This window comes from Lepidochelys olivacea (genome assembly GCF_965140295.1).
Source record: "Lepidochelys olivacea isolate rLepOli2 genome assembly, chromosome: 9".
In the NCBI taxonomy this organism is placed as follows: Eukaryota; Metazoa; Chordata; order Testudines; family Cheloniidae; genus Lepidochelys; species Lepidochelys olivacea.
Window position 1 is genome coordinate 48,658,415 of NC_140419.1, and position 17,822 is coordinate 48,676,236.

General features: G+C 43.7%; 1 long non-coding RNA gene across 1 annotated transcript; it reads right to left on the reverse strand.

Moving 5' to 3' along the window:
* Positions 1 to 3,069: 3,069 nt before the first annotated feature.
* On the reverse strand, positions 3,070 to 8,247 carry LOC311526062. Its single transcript, XR_014712942.1, has 5 exons — positions 8,177 to 8,247; positions 7,656 to 7,737; positions 5,776 to 5,887; positions 5,047 to 5,103; positions 3,070 to 4,764 (listed from the first exon to the last, which is right to left on the reverse strand). It is a non-coding gene; the product is annotated as an uncharacterized lncRNA (long non-coding RNA).
* Between the last annotated feature and the right edge of the window lie 9,575 nt (positions 8,248 to 17,822).

Genomic DNA, 17,822 nt, shown 5'->3' on the forward strand with positions numbered 1-17,822 from the left:
TGTTGTTTTACTGTAGTTTTAGTAGTAGTTGTTTTAGGAGTTTAGGATGCCGTTTTTGATGGTTCCTCCTCCCCACAATCGCCACACACGCACCCCTGGGTTCTGGATTATGCCAAAGATGCCAGGGGTCAAGATCTGCACTTTCTGCCTGCACTTGTTCTCGGTCAATGCTGCCTTTACTGCTTGAGAGAAGCCCACATTGCAGGTGCAGTATCTGCCTCTCCTTCCCAAGCTGCACCTGGGAAGGTCTGGCTCTCTGCCTCAAGAAGAACCTCATAGAGGTTGTCATAAGGTCACAGTGGAACCCAAGCCAGGGAATCCCCCCATACATCAGCCTGAGAAACCCAGGCATGCACCTCCTACCACGGAGATCCAGTCTGGTTCCACCAGTACTAGTGCTAGGGACCCTGTGCTGGGGCCTAGTCGTTAAGCATGGCACTAAGTCTTCCTCCAGACCCCAGAAAGACAATGCACCTTCCACAAGTTCCAGCCATGGAGAACCCACGCTTTCCAAAGCTCACAAGCATGACAAGAAGTTGCACAGACCACCAGACCTACCGGTTCTGTCCATCAAGCCATGTATGCCTTCCAAGTCGACACCCCCCTAAGTCAAGGGAACCTTCAATTCCAAGGCAGCTCTCTGTTCCAGTTCTGGTTTTGGCTGTGGGGCGTGTACTGTTGACACCAGGGAGACTAGAGCTGGTGCCCAGGCCTCATGAAATCTTTGCTTTGGAGGCAAGGTCTCCACGTTTTCTGCTTCAGCTGGTGCCAGAAGAGGTATGCTCTCCACCCTGGACTTTTACCTACTTCAGGTCGTGTTTCCACCCACTCCCCTATGGCTCATATGGTTCCACCAGTACTAATGGTACCGCTGTTTGAACCAGGATCTGATTTCTTGCCATGGGAGGATTCAGATGGAAGGCAGGGGCTGCCCCTCCCCTACCGTATATACAAATATCCAAAGGTTCTTCCAACAAAGGAGTCACTAGTACCCTGCTCCTTGGGGCCCTTCACACCATCCGATGGATCTGTCTCCTTGGCCATAATGGGGGTCCTGGCCTTAGTATCCACCTTTGGAACCTTCCCATTCAGCCAGGGAAGAGTCCCCCATCTCTCCTCTTTGGGCAACCTTGTGTAGGCATTTGAACAGGTGTTAGAGGATGTACCGCTCAGCCTGGCTCCAACAGTACTGCCAGAACAGGCGCAGTTCCCTTTGTCGTCTCCAGATGCCATAGTGTCTTTCGTTCCTTCTTGCCCCTGGATGACTACCACCAGTTCCAGGACCTCTTACACAGGGTGGCTGAGGCCCTCCATGTTCCACTGGAGAAGGTACAGGACAAACAGCACCAGCTTGTTGACATCTTGCATGCCTCAGTACCAACCAGAGTGGCTTTACCGATCAATAATGCCATTCTTCAACTGACTAAGACTGTCTGGCACACTCTCGCCACTTGTGCACCCACCTCCTAGGGGGCAGAGATGAGGTACTATGTACCAGTGAAGGGGTCTGAGTTTCTCTTCTCTCACACACACACACCCAATTCCCTTGTGATACAAGCAGCGATGGCACAGGTCAGGCAGCAACACCCACACTCCATCCCGGCACACCAGGAGGGTAAATGCCTGGACGTTCTGGGTCCCAAAGTCTTCTCAGCCAGCTTTCAATTCCAGATTTCCAATTACCTGGCACTAAATACGACTTCCTTACTTGCAGCAAGTTGTCAGACTTCGCAGACAAGCTTCCGCAGCAGCATTGTGTCTGCTTCGAGGCTATCTTAGAGGAGTGCAAACTGGTTGTGAGGATGACGCTCCAGGCCACTGTGGAAATGGCGGACACCTCTTCATGCAAGATGGCTACGGGGATCATCATGAGGAGGAAATCGTGGCTATTTTCATCTGGTTTCCCTCAAGAAGTGCAGAATACCATAGAGGACCTCCCTTTCAATAAGTCTCATCTTTTCAATCAGAAGACCAGTGATTCCTTCCACTCTCTCAAGGATTCCAGAACCAGTCTACAATTGTTGGGTATTTACACACCAGCGCCAAAGTGAAAGTTCTACCACCAGCCACCCACAGAATGATTCAGAATTCCTCAATTCTTCTATCAACGGCCCTATGAGCCTCCTCACAAGAACAGAAGACCCAACCGTCCTGTCTTCCAGGCTCTTCCTCATAGCTTTCAACATCTCATACTCAGTCTTTGCAAAAGCGATATTTCTGAGTACACTTAGAGAGCCACCAACACCTTGCCTCTCCCCATACACCTAACCCACCCCCTTTTGGGGGACACCTAGCACTCTTTTTACCAGCTTAGACAGCGATAGCAATGGATAGGTCCTGGATGTGATTCAACATGGCTATATAATCTAGCTCATGATGCTACTCACCCATACCCTGACCCCACCTCAGGGACCACTCTTATAACAGTATCTTCGCCCTAGAGGTGGACTTTCTTCTACAAAGGGGAGCAATAGAACCCATTACAGTGACTTACCAGGGTGCATGGTTCTATTCCATGCCGGGTGGATTTGATTTAAATCATGATTTAAATCATTAGTCAGGAAGACTCAATTTAATCATGGATTTCTACATAAAAGTGCATTCTTGTTGGTTGTTATAACCTTAATACATATTCTTCACAACACAGAGGTAGATGTAGGTTTCATTTTTAGAAGGTACACACTATACATTTTCAAGTGATTTATTTTGAAAACTTTTCAGATTAGTTTTACAGCTATATCAGAAAATGAGTGATTGTTTGGTTATTTCATTTACCGAAGGTTAGTTCACCTCCCAATGACTTCATAAATATCTCCAATTCATCAGGTTAATCATTAATATTTGGAAGGTTTTCTTGCCATGCTGTATGAGGAGGAGAACATCACCAGACAGACATTTAAATTGTTTTATTTAAGTAGAACAACAACATTATGTATTCTGGATATTTTTCTTCAACGGCAGACATAATATTTTAACAAAACAAGCATATGAATTTTTGAATTTAGTTAAACCTGATATTAAACAACTTGAATGTTTGTTTTTGTTAAAATAGTTTTTAACTAAAATAGTTAAATGAAATATTTTTTTAAAAAAATTTAATCGACTATGTCAACCAGGTCAACATGAGGAACTTAAACTATTGGCTTCTACAGCTAATGCAGTTGTCTTCACCTTCATTTTCCTGTTTGTTCATAATCTGGAAAAGAAAAACAAGCTTTCTTGCTTTTTCAGGTCCCAAAAGATTTCTCAATTTGGAATGAATTAGTCCAAAGGAAGAAAATATTCTTTTTACACCAGCAGAAGAAGCTACTGTTGTTAAGTGAAATTATCACTTCAACAGTCTGAATCCAAGTACATAAGTGACTTCCACCAGTTCACTGGTGTGACTTTCTTTTAAACATCATCAGCAAACATATATTTCTTGAATGGTTCACCCTTAGCTCTGAAGTTTATTATTGTTAGGATTATGGAGGGATGATTGCTGGATGTCCCTGTCATAGCCAACTCCTCTTCTTCAGCAGTTAAGGTTTGACCCTGGTACCGAGTACTGAGATTATTTGCAAGAAAAAGAGCTGGAGATCGTGCTTGCCCCGTTCGTTTTTTTAATGCTTGTGATTTAACTCTGTCATTGCATATTTCTCTTTTTAAGATCTCACTGAGTTCGTTCCGGATTTCAACAGTGTCAGCAATAAAACAGCGATTTCCCTGCATTTTGTTCAAGGCTACAGAAACAGGCTTCAGGGTACTCAGCATGTGTTCAACATTTCTCTTAAGCCCAATGTTGAGAACTTGGGCTGTGACGGTGCCATCTATTTTTTCACAATTTTGTTCACAAACTGTCATCAGATTAGGCCAGTTCTTGATACAGTGCTTAAAACAGTCCACTACTGAGTTCATCGCACGTCTTGTGGGAGAGTTAGCTTGGTTCCTCCCACTTTTTTCAGAGCAGCTGCTGCAAAGTGTTTGATATGGAAGTATTTTGCAATTTCAACAACATTAGCCTTTATTACTGGAACACTGAAGTCTTTGGCTAGGAGGTGCATCAAATGAGCACTGCAACCGTATGTTATCAGCTTGGGACTCTCTTCTAAATAATTTCTTCTCATCTTGGATACATTTTCAGCATTGTCTGTGATCAAGCTGCATACTAGACATTTGAATTTTTTTTCAGTTTGTTATAGCTTTTACTGCTACTTCTTGTAAGTATTCTGCTGTGTGTGCATTTCCTGATGTATCAATTGTTTCTGTAAGGAAGACATTCCCTTTTTCTGTTGTCACACAAGCACATACAACAGGATCATTGTGGACATTGCTACACCCATCAAGACTCAGGTTAACAATTTCACCCTCCAGACCTTTCGCACGCTGCTCAATTTCTCTTTCATGCACTTTATCCAGCAATTTGCTGCGACATCTGCTCTGTTGGGTGGACTGTATCCTGGTCTTAATGGCTGAACCATGTTAATGAACTGTGGGTTCTCAATCATATGGAAAGGAGAGTTTCTTGCATAAACAAACTGGGCAATCTTTTCATCAATTACCTCTTTTTATAATCTGCTGGTTCTTATCACAAAAATATCTGTGGTTGTTTCTGGATGATGGAGATTTTTTATCTTTTTGGTACAGGTGATATACTGTGGCTATGTGACATACATGATGTGACTGAAACACTATCATTGGCAGATAACACTGAAACTATAGAAAATGATAGTGATCTTGAAGGTGGATAGTCTTCAGAATCCTGTATGGTGAAGATGGATTCTCCTAAACAAAATAAGTCAATGTAGTTATTCAATTATTATTACCATACTGCTCATTTAGTATTACTCATTGCATTCACTGACACTCAGTACTACTTTAAAGGTGAAATTGTAAAAGGAAGATCTGCCTATTTCAGCTATTTATTTTTATCACAACTGCATCTGAAATGGTAGTACCATCGAGTAACAACTATATTTTTTGTTCAAACATGAGAATTCAAGACTAGTCCAGAACGAAGACAGGCAGTCCTTAAGCAAGAAGTATGAAATAAAAAAGTTTACCAACCTAAAGATCCTGCATGTTCAGATATGTTCCTTTCATCATCTTCAAGGCAGCTTCCTCCTGAGAAGAAACACTTCTCATGATGTTGTTTCATTTAGGCAACCAGCCCTTGTATTCCTTTGTTGCACTGTTTGCATTTTGCATGCATGCCCGTCTTACCCACAGGTAGAGGAACTTCATTAAAATATTCCCAAACTGGGTCTCTCTTATGGCCTGCTGCCATTACAGGTTTTCCCTTCTAGTGGGAAAATGGTATGGTAGATTGCAAATCAATGAAGGCTACACTGAGAAAGACCTCAAGACTTCTGAAATATGCTGCTCAAATAGTTTCACTTTTGTTTCTACTGCCTGTCCCTCTCTTCTCACATTTATCTCCAGACTTCTCCTTGTTCAGAGCTGTTCCACCCCCAACCATCTTCTATTCATTGAACTTTTTGAAACTTTGTATTTTTAGAGAGAGGTAAGGGATTGACTCTGTGTACACAAATTTGCAGAGGGACAATAGGGTTGAGGTCTGTTATTTCTCACCTCTATATAGTATTTATTTATTTATTTAAAATCATTTTCCTTCAGCAACCATCATACCATCACTGGAAAGAGGCACGTTGTTTAGGCTCTTGATATGCAGAATGCCTGTTTTCACACAGACATCCATCCAACCCACAGCAGGTTCCTAAGATTTGCTGTAGGCCATCAACAGTTCCATTACAGGGTCTTACTATTCGGACTCACCACTGCTCCGTGGGTCTTCACCAAAGTTTTCTCTGTAGTGGAGGCCCAGCTCCAATGATCCACAAGGGAGGCTCCAGCCGTGACTTCCATACTGCTAGGACTCCTCTCCTCCCTAAGGGCAAGTGTAAATGTTGAAAAATCGGAGCCCACATCAATGGGATTTTGGCACAAGCCTATCTACCAAGGGACAAGCTCCAGATGCGACAAGAGCTGATTGCCAAGATGGTCACCAGTCCTTCTGTTAAAGTCCAGACTTGCCTTTCCTTTCTTGGCCACATAGTGACATGCACGTACATCACCACCTTTGCTCGTCTTCTTCTTCACTGTCTCCAGCTGTGGCTCCAGAGGCTCTGTTCTCCCTCACTACATACCATGGACCACCCATTGACCATTTCCCCAGAGGTACTCTCCTCCCTCAGTTGGTGGATGGACCCAAATCAGGTCTGCACTGGAGTATCTTTCCTTCCATCCTCCCTGAGCATGACTATCATCATGGGCGCCTCTCTCCCCATATGGGGCACCCACATGGACAGGCACATAACACAAGGGACTTGGATTGCTTGGGAATCCAGGATGCATATCAACATTCTGGAGCTACGGGCGGGGGTGCAGAAAGCATGCTGCATCTTTTTCTCATACCCCCACTCCCATCATGTTCTGGTCATGTCAGATAATGCAACCACTATTTATTACATCAACAAACAAGGGGACACGTGGTCACTAATGCTTTGTGCAGAATCAGTTTGTCTATACTAGGATTGATTAATCATCCACAAGGTCCTGTTGTCAGCAGCTTATCTTCCGGGGACTCAGAATGTGCTTGCATATTCTCTGAGCTGGAAATTTGTGGCCAACCAGAAATGGGATCTTCACGACAACATTGTCAGCGATGTTTTTACATGATGGGGGACTCCAACCAGGAACCTTTTTGCCTCCCACACCAACAGCAAATGCATCAGGTACTGCTCAAAGGAGGCCTTGACACCTGTTCCCAAGGTGATGCCCCCATAATCCACTGGTTGGACCAGAACAATTATTCTTTTCCCCTGCTACTGCTCCTGACATGTGTCCTCCACAAGATCAGGTGGGAGAGAGCCGCGGTTATTCTCATCGCCCATTTTTTACCTCACCAATTCTGTTTTCCCCTCCTTCTCTGCCTCTCAGCTGCTCCCCCGCGTCTGCTGCCGACATTCCCAGAATTGCTCCAGCAATGCATCAGCAAGATCAGGCATCCTGATCCACAGACATTTCACCTCAGAGTTTGGGTTTTGAATGGACATCTTCGCTAGAATGGGAATGTTCATCAGCAGTACAAGACATCCTCTCAAGTAGCAGGAAAGAGTCCACAAAGCATTCCTATTCCTAAGTATAAATATTTCACTTCCTGGGCCCTACAAAGGGGTTTTGCCCCTGAGGACATGGACGTTCCCGTTCTTTTGGACTACCTTCTGTCCCTGAAGATGTCAGGACTCCTCTTCAAGTCCATCAAAGTGCACATAGCGGCTATTAGTGATTTCCACCCACCTATGGAAGGGCACTTTGTGTTTACACATCCATTGACTAACAGGTTTTGGAAGGCCCTCCTTTGCACCAATCTACCCATTCAACCTGTCACCCCCCAGTGGGACCTCAACCTCATCCTCTCAATCTTAATGTATTCACCCTTTGAGTCTTTGGCCTAATACTCCCTATCTCTCCTCTCCATGAAGGTTGCCTTCTTGGTAGCTGTTACTTCCACGAAAAGGGTAGGCAAACTGAGGGTCATAATGGCAGACACCCCCCCTTTATCATATTTCATAAGGATGTTTCCTTGCATCTGCACCCCAAGTTTCTGCCAAAGGTTTTATCCCACTTTCTTCTGAACCAACCCATACTCTTACCTTCTTTCTTCCCAAAACCTCATGCATCAGTGGAGGAATAGCACCTTCAATCCCTCACATCTGCAGGGCCTTGGCCTTCTACCTGCAGAGGATAAGACCATTCAGAAAGTCTCCTAGAGTATCACTATAGCTGAAAGGATTAAGGGACAAACAATTTCCACACAGTGGATTTCTAAGTGGATGTCAGGGTGCATTACGCTCTGCTATCAGTTGTCAGAACAGTCTCCCCTCCTTGGGATATGAGCCTACTCCACGAGAGTGCAAGCATCAGCTATGGCTGTGCTTCATGATGTACCACTTTCAGACACATGTAGGGCAGTCACATAGAGCTCGGTACATATTTTGCTCTTTACACCTTTTGTGCAAGACTCTGCGACAGATGCCTCGTTTGGCATGGCGGTCCTCCCTTTGATGTTTTCGTCATCTTCCTTGCAACCTACTCTTAGTTAGGACTGCTTGTTAATCACCCCAGTGGAATACAATAGGGACCATCATTCCAAGAAGAGGAGGAGGTTAATTACCTGTAACTGGAGATTCTTCAAGATGTGTGGTCCCTTTCTTCCCGCCTTCCCCACTCCTGCGGATCTGTTCTATTTGTGGTAGTGAAGGAACAGAGGACTCGGTCAGTTCACCCCACCCTTATTACCGCAAATGAAACCACAAAAAAAGGGCACATGCACAGACCCATGGATAGTACTACTATAAAATTCTCTGGCTCCGGATGCAATGGCACCTGTGCATACCCTCAGTGGAATATAGATAGGGACCACATATCTTGAAGGACCAGTAACTTCCTCTTTTCTGTGCCCCCAAGTGACCAGCAAAGGGACAATCATGCTAGTAACATTAATTTTCCACAGTGCTGGGCAGGCACAACCAAATGATTAAAGGGTTGCCCAAGGCTTTTGTTTTTTTCCCATATGCGCCTCCCTATACAATCTCCCATCATCAAAAAAAAAAAACCCCACCATCTCCCCATTTTCCTTTTCTGGGGCTCCCTCTAGAACACATCCATGTATGTTCTCTAGAGTGGGATCTATCCTTTTTTCAAAGGCAAAATGCTGGCAGCTGATATCTGAGACAGCTTCTTTAGTCACAGAGGTCATCTCCTTCCCCCCACCCCAAAGGCATGCTGCTTTTCTCTGCCATGCAGGAGCTAGCCTTAGTCCCTGGAAACGCATTGTTTCCTTCTGCTGCATAAGAGTTAGAGAGACCTTCCCTTCTCCCCTCAGCAGTTTCTTGAACTTTATCACTCCCCTCTGGGATCCCAGCACAATATTCCCTTTTGCTACAGATTACCACATTAATGGCCTTAGCCATATGCAAAAAATCATCCCAATGAGCATTTAAATGGGGATACTATCCAGCACCCCCTACTGATACCTTCCGAATCTCCCCATTCCACATACATCTTGGCTAAAGGAACAGGAATCTTATGTCCTCCCACGGCCAGATCCTCCACTTCTTGGTCAAGTAACATGTCAGTCTTTTGGACCATGCTTCCCTTGACCAGAGAGATCTGGGCTCCGGTGTGTCTCCATCCTATTCACTCCTTGTTATTTATTCTGGCAACTTTAATAAATTCCATATATACCCCTGTAAGGGCAGTCCTCATCAGGTGAACTGTAGGTACCTCTAGGGCTTCTGTGTTAAGGACAGCTGCATTAATATGGGTTGGACGGGGCTTAGTTCTTTTTAGCTCAGGGCCTTGATTTCTCAAGTACTGAGTGGGGTTATACTGGAACCACCTTTTTAGATCCTTTTCCTTCACACAAGGTTTGCAGTGAGTATTTCCAGGTGAGGAACCATTCTCGGGGAGAGAGTGCTTAGGCTTCCAACCACCCTGCTTCTTCCTGGGGTAAAAACAGGATTCCCCCAGTCCTTTACACTGGGTTTGTAGCCCTCCTTCTGTGGTTTCCTCTCATTAGATATCTGGGCTTGCACAAAGGAATCGGCGAGGGTGGCCATTGCTTGCACAGAATTTAAAGCAAATTATGAGTTTTCAAATGATACCTTACAAGACATGCTTTGTACAAACATTATTACAATAGTGTGTAGGTTGTGAATACAGGGGTGTATTCTATCACATTGGGGCACTGGGAAGTCCTTCCATGATAGTGGTCGCTTTCTGTGATGCTTTGATCTGGTCCTTCAGTCCCATTCTTCAGTTTAGGGGCCAATATTTCTCCGGTTTGGGCCCACATTCACTTAGGTCTTCTATACACTTCTACATAACAAATTACTTAATCTTTATCCAATTGGCTATTAACTCTTTTAGTTTTTTGTAAGCCGTACATTATGCATGTGCAAGCTTCAATTACCAACTTCTGCAATTTTTCCCTGGTGGGTTTGCAGTTTCTGGGTCATGTCATTTTTATGTCACCCTGCTCTGGGTCTTCCCAGGGGGAAAAAAAAAAGTGGGGGGAGGTGCAGGAGGGGACAACAGATATGGTTGTTGTGACAGGTTTGTGTTTTTAACCTCAAAACTTGCAGCACATTACGTTACCTTTGTTTTGTTAGCAATAATATTATTTTAAGCACATCAACAATTTTATGTAAAATAAGTTGCAAAACAAACAAAAAACACACACACACTTATGCCAGCAAGGCCTTGGCCTAAGTATTACCTCACCTGTGGTATAGGTAATATACCATTACTCATTAACTACCCATAATTACATATCATTTGGAGAGCATGCCATGATTCTTTAATGTCAACATTTCCTACTTTCTTTAAACATGGGTTTTCATTCAAAGATCAAGTTTCTTTGTGAATCATTACAAAGAAAAGTCATGAAAACTTTCCTGTGAATCCAGTTTGGTGGGTGTCTTGATTTTAGAGACTTGCTATTTAGTTGATTTTAATGGTACCCCAACATCCACCCTCCCTTACAACATGCTTGGAAATATATTTGCAAAGGTGTCACTTATTTTACATGCTGTAAAAATGGTACATTCTAACACTAGTTTCCTTTTTAGTTTCTTTAGCAATCTTTTAACATACACTTTATTTTACAGCACATTATAAGCATTACTACAATTATCAACATTTGTATACAAAATAATAGCTTAAAACTAAATGGCACAGCTGGATATTGTCCAATTGTATTTATTTGATTTCACCAGCTAACTGGCTTAATAGTTGTTATATTTGATTATTAATAAATAATAAAACATCAATTGAACTGATTAACTGAACATACCTTCTGTTAAGGTTCTCTCCCCACTTTGAACTCTGGCATACAGATGTGGGGACCCACATGAAAGCCCCCCTAAGCTTATTGTTACCAGCTTAGGTTAAAAACTTCCCCAAGGCACAAATCCTTTGTCCTTGGACAATATGCTGCCACCACCAAGTGATTTAGACAAAGAATCAGGGAAAGGACCACTTGGAGTTCCTAATCCCCCAAAATATCCCCCCAAGCTCTTACACCCCCTTTCCTGAGGAGGCTTGAGAATAATATTCTAACCAATTGGTTACAAAGTGAGCACAGATTAACCCCCGCCAGGTCTTAGGACACTGAAAAAATTAATCAGGTTCTTAAAAGAAGAATTTTATTTAAAAAAAGGTAAAAGAATCCCCTTTGTAAAATCAGGATGGAAGATAACTTTACAGGGTAACAAAAGATTTTAAAACACAGCAGAACTCCCTCTAGGCTTAGTTTTAAAGTTACAAAATACAGGAATAAACCTCGCTCTAGCAAAGGGAAAATTCACAAGCTAAAACAAAAGATAATTTAACGCACCTTGCCTTACTTACTTACTCTTTTAGCAATATTGAGACTCATTTTAGGATGGTTTATAGGAAGAGGAGTTTTCTGACCTGATGCTTTTCTGCTTCCCAAGAGAACACACAAACAAAGCCTTTCCCCCCACCAGATTTGAAAGTATCTTCTTTCTCCACTAGTCCTTTTGGTCAGGTGCCAACCAGGTTGTATTATGAGCTTCTTAACCCCTTACCGGTAAGAAGGAATTCTAGGCTACCCTTAGCTGTATGGTTATGACACGCCCCACAAATCACAGACGGTGCTGGACAGCCTGTTCCACGCTGCCTGTGATTTCTTCCTGGAGCTGTAGGAGAAAACAGAGTTAATAAGACACATGCACCTTTAGATATACTACTGATTATATAAAAACTAACAATATGTTCCACATTTTAAGGACAATTTTAACCAGTTGATTTTGGGAAACTTTTACAGGAGAGTGCATCAGCCACTTTGTTAGCAGTTCCTGTAATGTGTTGTATTTTAAAATTAAAATTTTGGAAAGCTAAACCCCACCAAAGAAGTTTTTTGTTATTTCCCTTGGTGGTATGAAGTCACTTTAGCACAGCATGGTCAGTTTGCAGGTGGAAACGCCGTCCCCAAATGTATGGGTGTAACTTTTTCAGAGCATACACAATGGCATAACATTCCTTTTTGGTGATTGACCAGTGGCTTTCCCTCTCAGACAGTTTTTTGCTGAGAAACACAACAAGATGGAATTCTTGATCCGGTTCTTCCTGCATTAAAACTGCTCCCACACCACGCTCAGACGCATCTGTGGTTACTAGGAAAGGTTTGTTAAAGTCTGGGGCCCTTAGCACAGGGTCAGACATGAGTGTCACTTTAAGCTGGTTAAAGGCCTTCTGACACTCTTCAATTCACTGAACTGCATTTGGCTGTTTCTTTTTGGTAAGGTCTGTCAGTGGGGCGGCAATTTGGCTGTAGTGTGGTACAAATCGCCTGTAATATTTGGCCAAGCCTAAGAAGGATTGGACCTGTTTCCTTGACTTTGGGACAGACCACTTTTGGATAGCATTTACTTTGGCCTGTAGGGGGTTGATAGTTCCTTGACCCACCTGGTGTTCAAGGTAAGTCACTCTGTTTAGGTCTATTTGACACTTTTTAGCCTTAACAGTTAGTCCTGCCTCCCTTATGTGCTCGAAGACCTTTTGGAGATGCTCCAGGTGTTTTGCCCATGAATAAGAAAAGATGGCCACATCGTCAAGGTAGGCAACTGCATATTTCTTCAATCCCACTAGGAGACTATCTACAAGTTTTTGGAAGATGGCGGATGCATTTTGCAGCCCAAAAGGGAACACATTAAATTTATACAGCCCTACATGGTTGATGGAGGCTGACCTTTCCTTGGCGGATTCATCCAGCGGTACTTGCCAGTACCCTTTGAAGTCTAAGGTAGAGATGAACTGGGCACGTTCCAGTTTTTTCAATAGCTTATCTGTGCATGGCATTGGATAGTTTTTTGGGTGAGTTGCAGCATTTAGCTTACGGTAGTCCACGCTTATTTCCACATCCGGTTTGGGAACTAGAACCACTGGAGATCCCCACGCGCTGTTAGAGGGGCGGATTACACCCATCTGTAGCATGTTCTAGATTTCCCATTCTATAGCAGTTTTGGCTTGAGGAGCCACCCGGTAAGGTTGGGCTCTAATTGGGCGAGCATTACCTGTGTCAATGGAGTGGTACGCCCTTCTGTCCTCAGGTGGCTGAGAACATCGGTGCGAAGCTAGTGCACAGCTTCTTGATCTGCTGGCGCTGCATATGTCCAAGGATTATTGAGAGGTTTACCTCTTCCATGCCACCATCACTTTTTTTTTCGTAGTAGACACCTTCCGGCCACTCAGCGTTATCTCCTTCATGGTCTGTAAACTGACAAACCTTTAATTCTTTGGAATAAAAGGGCTTTAGAGAATTAACATCATACACCTTAGGCTTTAGGTTTGATGTGGGGGATGCTATGAGATAGTTAACAGCTCCCAGGCGCTTTGGATCATGAATGGCCCTTCCCATGACGCTTCCATCTTATGGGCCTGGAGCACCTTTAAGACCATGACCTGGTTCCCTACTTTGAAGGAACACTTTCTGGCATGTTTATTATACCAGGCTTTTTGCTCTTCCTGAGCATCTTTTAGGTTTGCTTTAGCAAGAGCTAAAAAGGTTTGGAGGGTATTTGGTAGGTTGGTTACAAAGTCCAGAATGTTAGTTCCTGGAAAAGGCGTAAACCCCTCCCGTTGCTGCTTCACCAATTGTAGTGGCCCGTTAATCTCAGGGCCATACACAAGTTTAAATGGTGAAAACCCTAAACTGGGGTGTGGTACAGCCCTGTAGGCAAAGAGCAACTGCTGCAACACTAGGTCGCAATTATTGGAGTGCTCATTTACGAATTTACATATTATGGCCCCCAAAGTTCCATTAAACTTTTTCACCAGGCCATTTGTTTGATGGTGGTAAGGGGTGGAAACTGAGTGGTTCACCCCATGAGCTTCCCAAAGGCTTTTCATGGTCCCTGCCAGAAAATTAGTTTCCGAATCTGTAAGGATGTCAGAGGGCCAACCTACCCTGGCAAAAATGTGTGTTAATGCCTGGCACACACTTCTAGCCCTGGTGTTGCTTAGAGCTACTGCTTCTGGCCATTGGGTGGCAAAATCCATGAAAGTCAGTATGTACTGCTTTCCTTTGGTGTCTTTTTTGGGAAAGGACCCAGAATATCCACAGCTACTTGCTGAAATGGGACCTTAATTATGGGGAGTAGCTGGAGAGGGACTTTGACCTGGTCTTGGGGTTTTCCCACAATTTGGCACACCTTACAAGACCGGACATAGGTAGAAACATCCTTGCCCATTTCCTCCCAGTGGAACGACTTCCCCAAACAGTCTTTGATCCTGTTCACTCCAGCATGGCCACTAGGATGATCATGGGCTAAGTTCAAAAGTTTTACCTGGTACTTAGTTGGAACTACCAACTGTCTCTGAGGATGCCAGTTTTCCTGGTGTCCACCAGAAAGAGTTTTCTTGTATAAAAGTCCTCTTTCTACAACAAACCGGGATTGATTAGAAGAGCTAAGAGGCGGTGGGTTGCTCCGTGCCGCTGTCCAAGCACCCTCGAGGCTTTTATTTGCTTCCTGTTTGGTCTGGAACTGTTTCCTTGATTCTGGAGACATCAGTTCCTCACTGGATTGTGGACTTGGGCTTGGTCCCTCTGGAAGCAATGTAGGTGATGGGGCGGTTTCCGTTGACTGTGAACTGCTCTTCACTGGTGCACTATGTTGTTAATTCAGGCTCTGGCTGAGCCTCTTGCATAGGTTAATTTGCTGCTGCCAGTGCAGGCTCAGTGTTACCCTCTAGCGTTGGAGCTGTAGACGGGGTTGCAAGCACTGGACTCAGTGCTGGCAATGGTTCTGGTGCTGGTTGCTCTGCCAGTTCCGGTTCTGGGACTGGCTCCGTCTGAGTCTTTGGTAACACAGACTGGGCCCTTGTAAAAGGCTCAGGAACAGAGCTAGCTGTGATGGCTTGCTTAGCCTGGCTGCGGGTGACCATTCCCTCCCTCTTGGCTAGCTTTACATGGTTGGCCAAGTCCTCCCCCAGCAACATGGGAATGGGATAATTATCATAGACTGAAAAAGTCCACATTCCTGACCACCCCTGGTACTGGACAGGCAACTTGTCTGTAGGCAAGTCAAAAGAGTTTGACTTGAAGGGTTGTATCGTCACTTGGACCTCTGGGTTGATTAAGTTGGGATCTACTATTGATTGGTGGATAGCTGACACCTGTGCTTCAGTGTTCCTCCACGCTGTAACCTTCTTCCTGCCCATACTCACAGTTTCCCTTTGCTTTGAGGGTATCTGGGAAGCATCTGGGCCTGAGGACCTTTGGTGTGACCCCGGTGTAATGAACTGTAATCTATTGGGGTTCTTGGGACAGTTGGCCTTTACATGCTCGGGCTCGTTACATTTAAAACATCGCCCAGCTGACTGGTTCTGGGGTGTGGTGGGACAATAAGGTGTCTGGAGTTTTCTTTGGGGTGTAGGTGGGGCCTTGGGCTGCCCCCGGTGGTATGGTATGGTCTCAGGGTGTCCCTTCTGGTATCCACCCAAACTGTGACCAGGGTTGTTCCTCTCTGCTACCTCCACACGTTTTGTTCTGATTTTCCTCGCCTCTTTGGCGGCCTGGGACTGCTTGTATTGATCAGTATAAGAAGCAAGACTTTCTGCTGAGTCCATTTTCTTATCCCATAACCACTGTTTTACATCATTATTGGTTATGGTCAGGAACTGCTCCTGTATAACCAAATCACACATTCCTTTAAAGCTAGTTACATCCCTTCCTTTGACCCATTTATCCAACAGATCCTTTATCTGGTTTACATAAGCCACATTACTTAGTCCAGCCCCTCTTGTAAGGGCTCTAAATTTTACTTTATAAATTTTAGGTGTAATTTGAAATTGTTTTAAAACCAAATTCTTAAATTTACCATATTTAGAAGCATCCTTAATAGGCATCTTGTTGAATATGTCCAGAGCTCTTCCAGTCAATTTTGCTACCAATGTGGTCATCTTGTGATCATCAGGAATTGTATGGAGGGTGCACAGTCTCTCAAAGGTGATGAAATATTCAACCACATCACTGGATTCATTATACTGCGGACATAGTCGCTCCCATTTGTGGATTTTTGGGGAAGTGGAGCCAGCAGCTGAAGGGTTTTGTCTCTTCAACTTCATAACAGCCTGTTCATGCTTTTGGGCCTCAATCTGGGCCTCCATAGCCCGCTTCTGGGCAGCCTCTTCCCTAGCTTTTTCTGCCTTCCTAGCAGCTTTTTTTCTGGCCACTTGTGCATCAATCTCCATCTGTCTAAGTTGCAGCTGTCTTTCATGTTCCTTTTGTATTTCTTCAGCTTCAAATCTGGCTAATTTCAGGGTTTTTTGGACGTCACTTTCTGTCATCCTAGCCTTTCTGCACTTAGCCTAGCTTAACCTGAGAGATAGAAAGAAAAAAAACCCCTATCTTGTGAATTCCCTTGCTGTAACTTGACTCCTCTGCCTTGAGGCAGAGGAAAAAAAACTCCAGCTGCTCTCAGCTTAAAACCTCCCTGCTTCCAAGTAGCCAAAAGGGGGAAAAAATTTTTTGTCCTTTTAAAATCCTAAGCTCTGTGCTTTTGGTTCAAAATGATCCCACCACGCTGCCACCATGTCAAGGTTCTCTCCCCACTCTGAACTCTGTGGTACAGTTGTGGGGACCCACATGAAAGCTTAGATTAAAAACTTCCGCAAGGCACAAATCCTTTGTCCTTGGATGGTATGCTGCCACCACCAAGTGATTTAGAAAAAGAATCAGGGAAAGGACCACTTGGAGTTCCTATTCCCTCAAAATATCCCCCCAAGCCCTTACACCCCCTTTCCTGGGGAGGCTTGAGAATAATATCCTAACCAACTGGTTACAAAGTGAGCACAGATCAACCCCCCTGGGTCTTAGGACACTGAAAAAATTAATCAGGTTCTTAAAAGAAGAATTTTATTTAAAAAATGGTAAAAGAATCCGCTCTGTAAAATCAGGGTGGAAGATAACATTACAGGGTAACAAAAGATTCAAAAAAACAGCAGAACTCCCTCTAGGCTTAGTTTTAAAGTTACAAAATACAGGAATAAACCTCCCTCTAGCAAAGGGAAAATTCACAAGCTAAAATAAAAGATAATTTAACGTGCCTTGCCTACTTTCTTACTCTTTTTGCAATATTGAGACTCATTTTAGGATGGTTTATAGGAGAAGGCGTTTTCTGACCTGATGCTTTTCTGCTTCCCAAGAGAACACACAAACAAAGCCTTTCCCCCCACCACCACCAGATTTGAAAGTATCTTCTTTCCCCATTGGTCCTTTTGGCCAGGTGCCAACCAGATTATTTGAGCTTCTTAACCCCTTACAGGTAACGAGGATTTCTAGGCTACCCATAGCTGTATAGTTATGACACCTTCCCTTCATAATTATATTTAACTATTGTGTGACCATACAGTATTCTCCATTTCCCACATATGTGGCAAATCTCTAATGTCCACTCCAGGTATTCAGCTTTTATTGGGCAGTTGAGATGAGTTCTTTCTTGGGTTTCTGTCTCATTTCTGTTTTATACCATAGATTACTCCTGGGGGCATTCTTGGCCAAAAAATTTAAAATTCTGCACACAATATTTTAAAATTCTGCAAATTTTATTTGTCAAATAACACTACATAATCAAGTTTCAATTATTTTGGTAATTTATTTCAAAATACAATAACTCCTCACTTAATGTTGTAGTTATGTCCCTGAAAAATGCGACTTTAAGCGAATTCAGTTTCCCCATAAGAATTAATGTAAATAGGTGGGGGTTAGGTTCCAGGAAAAAAAAATTTTGCCA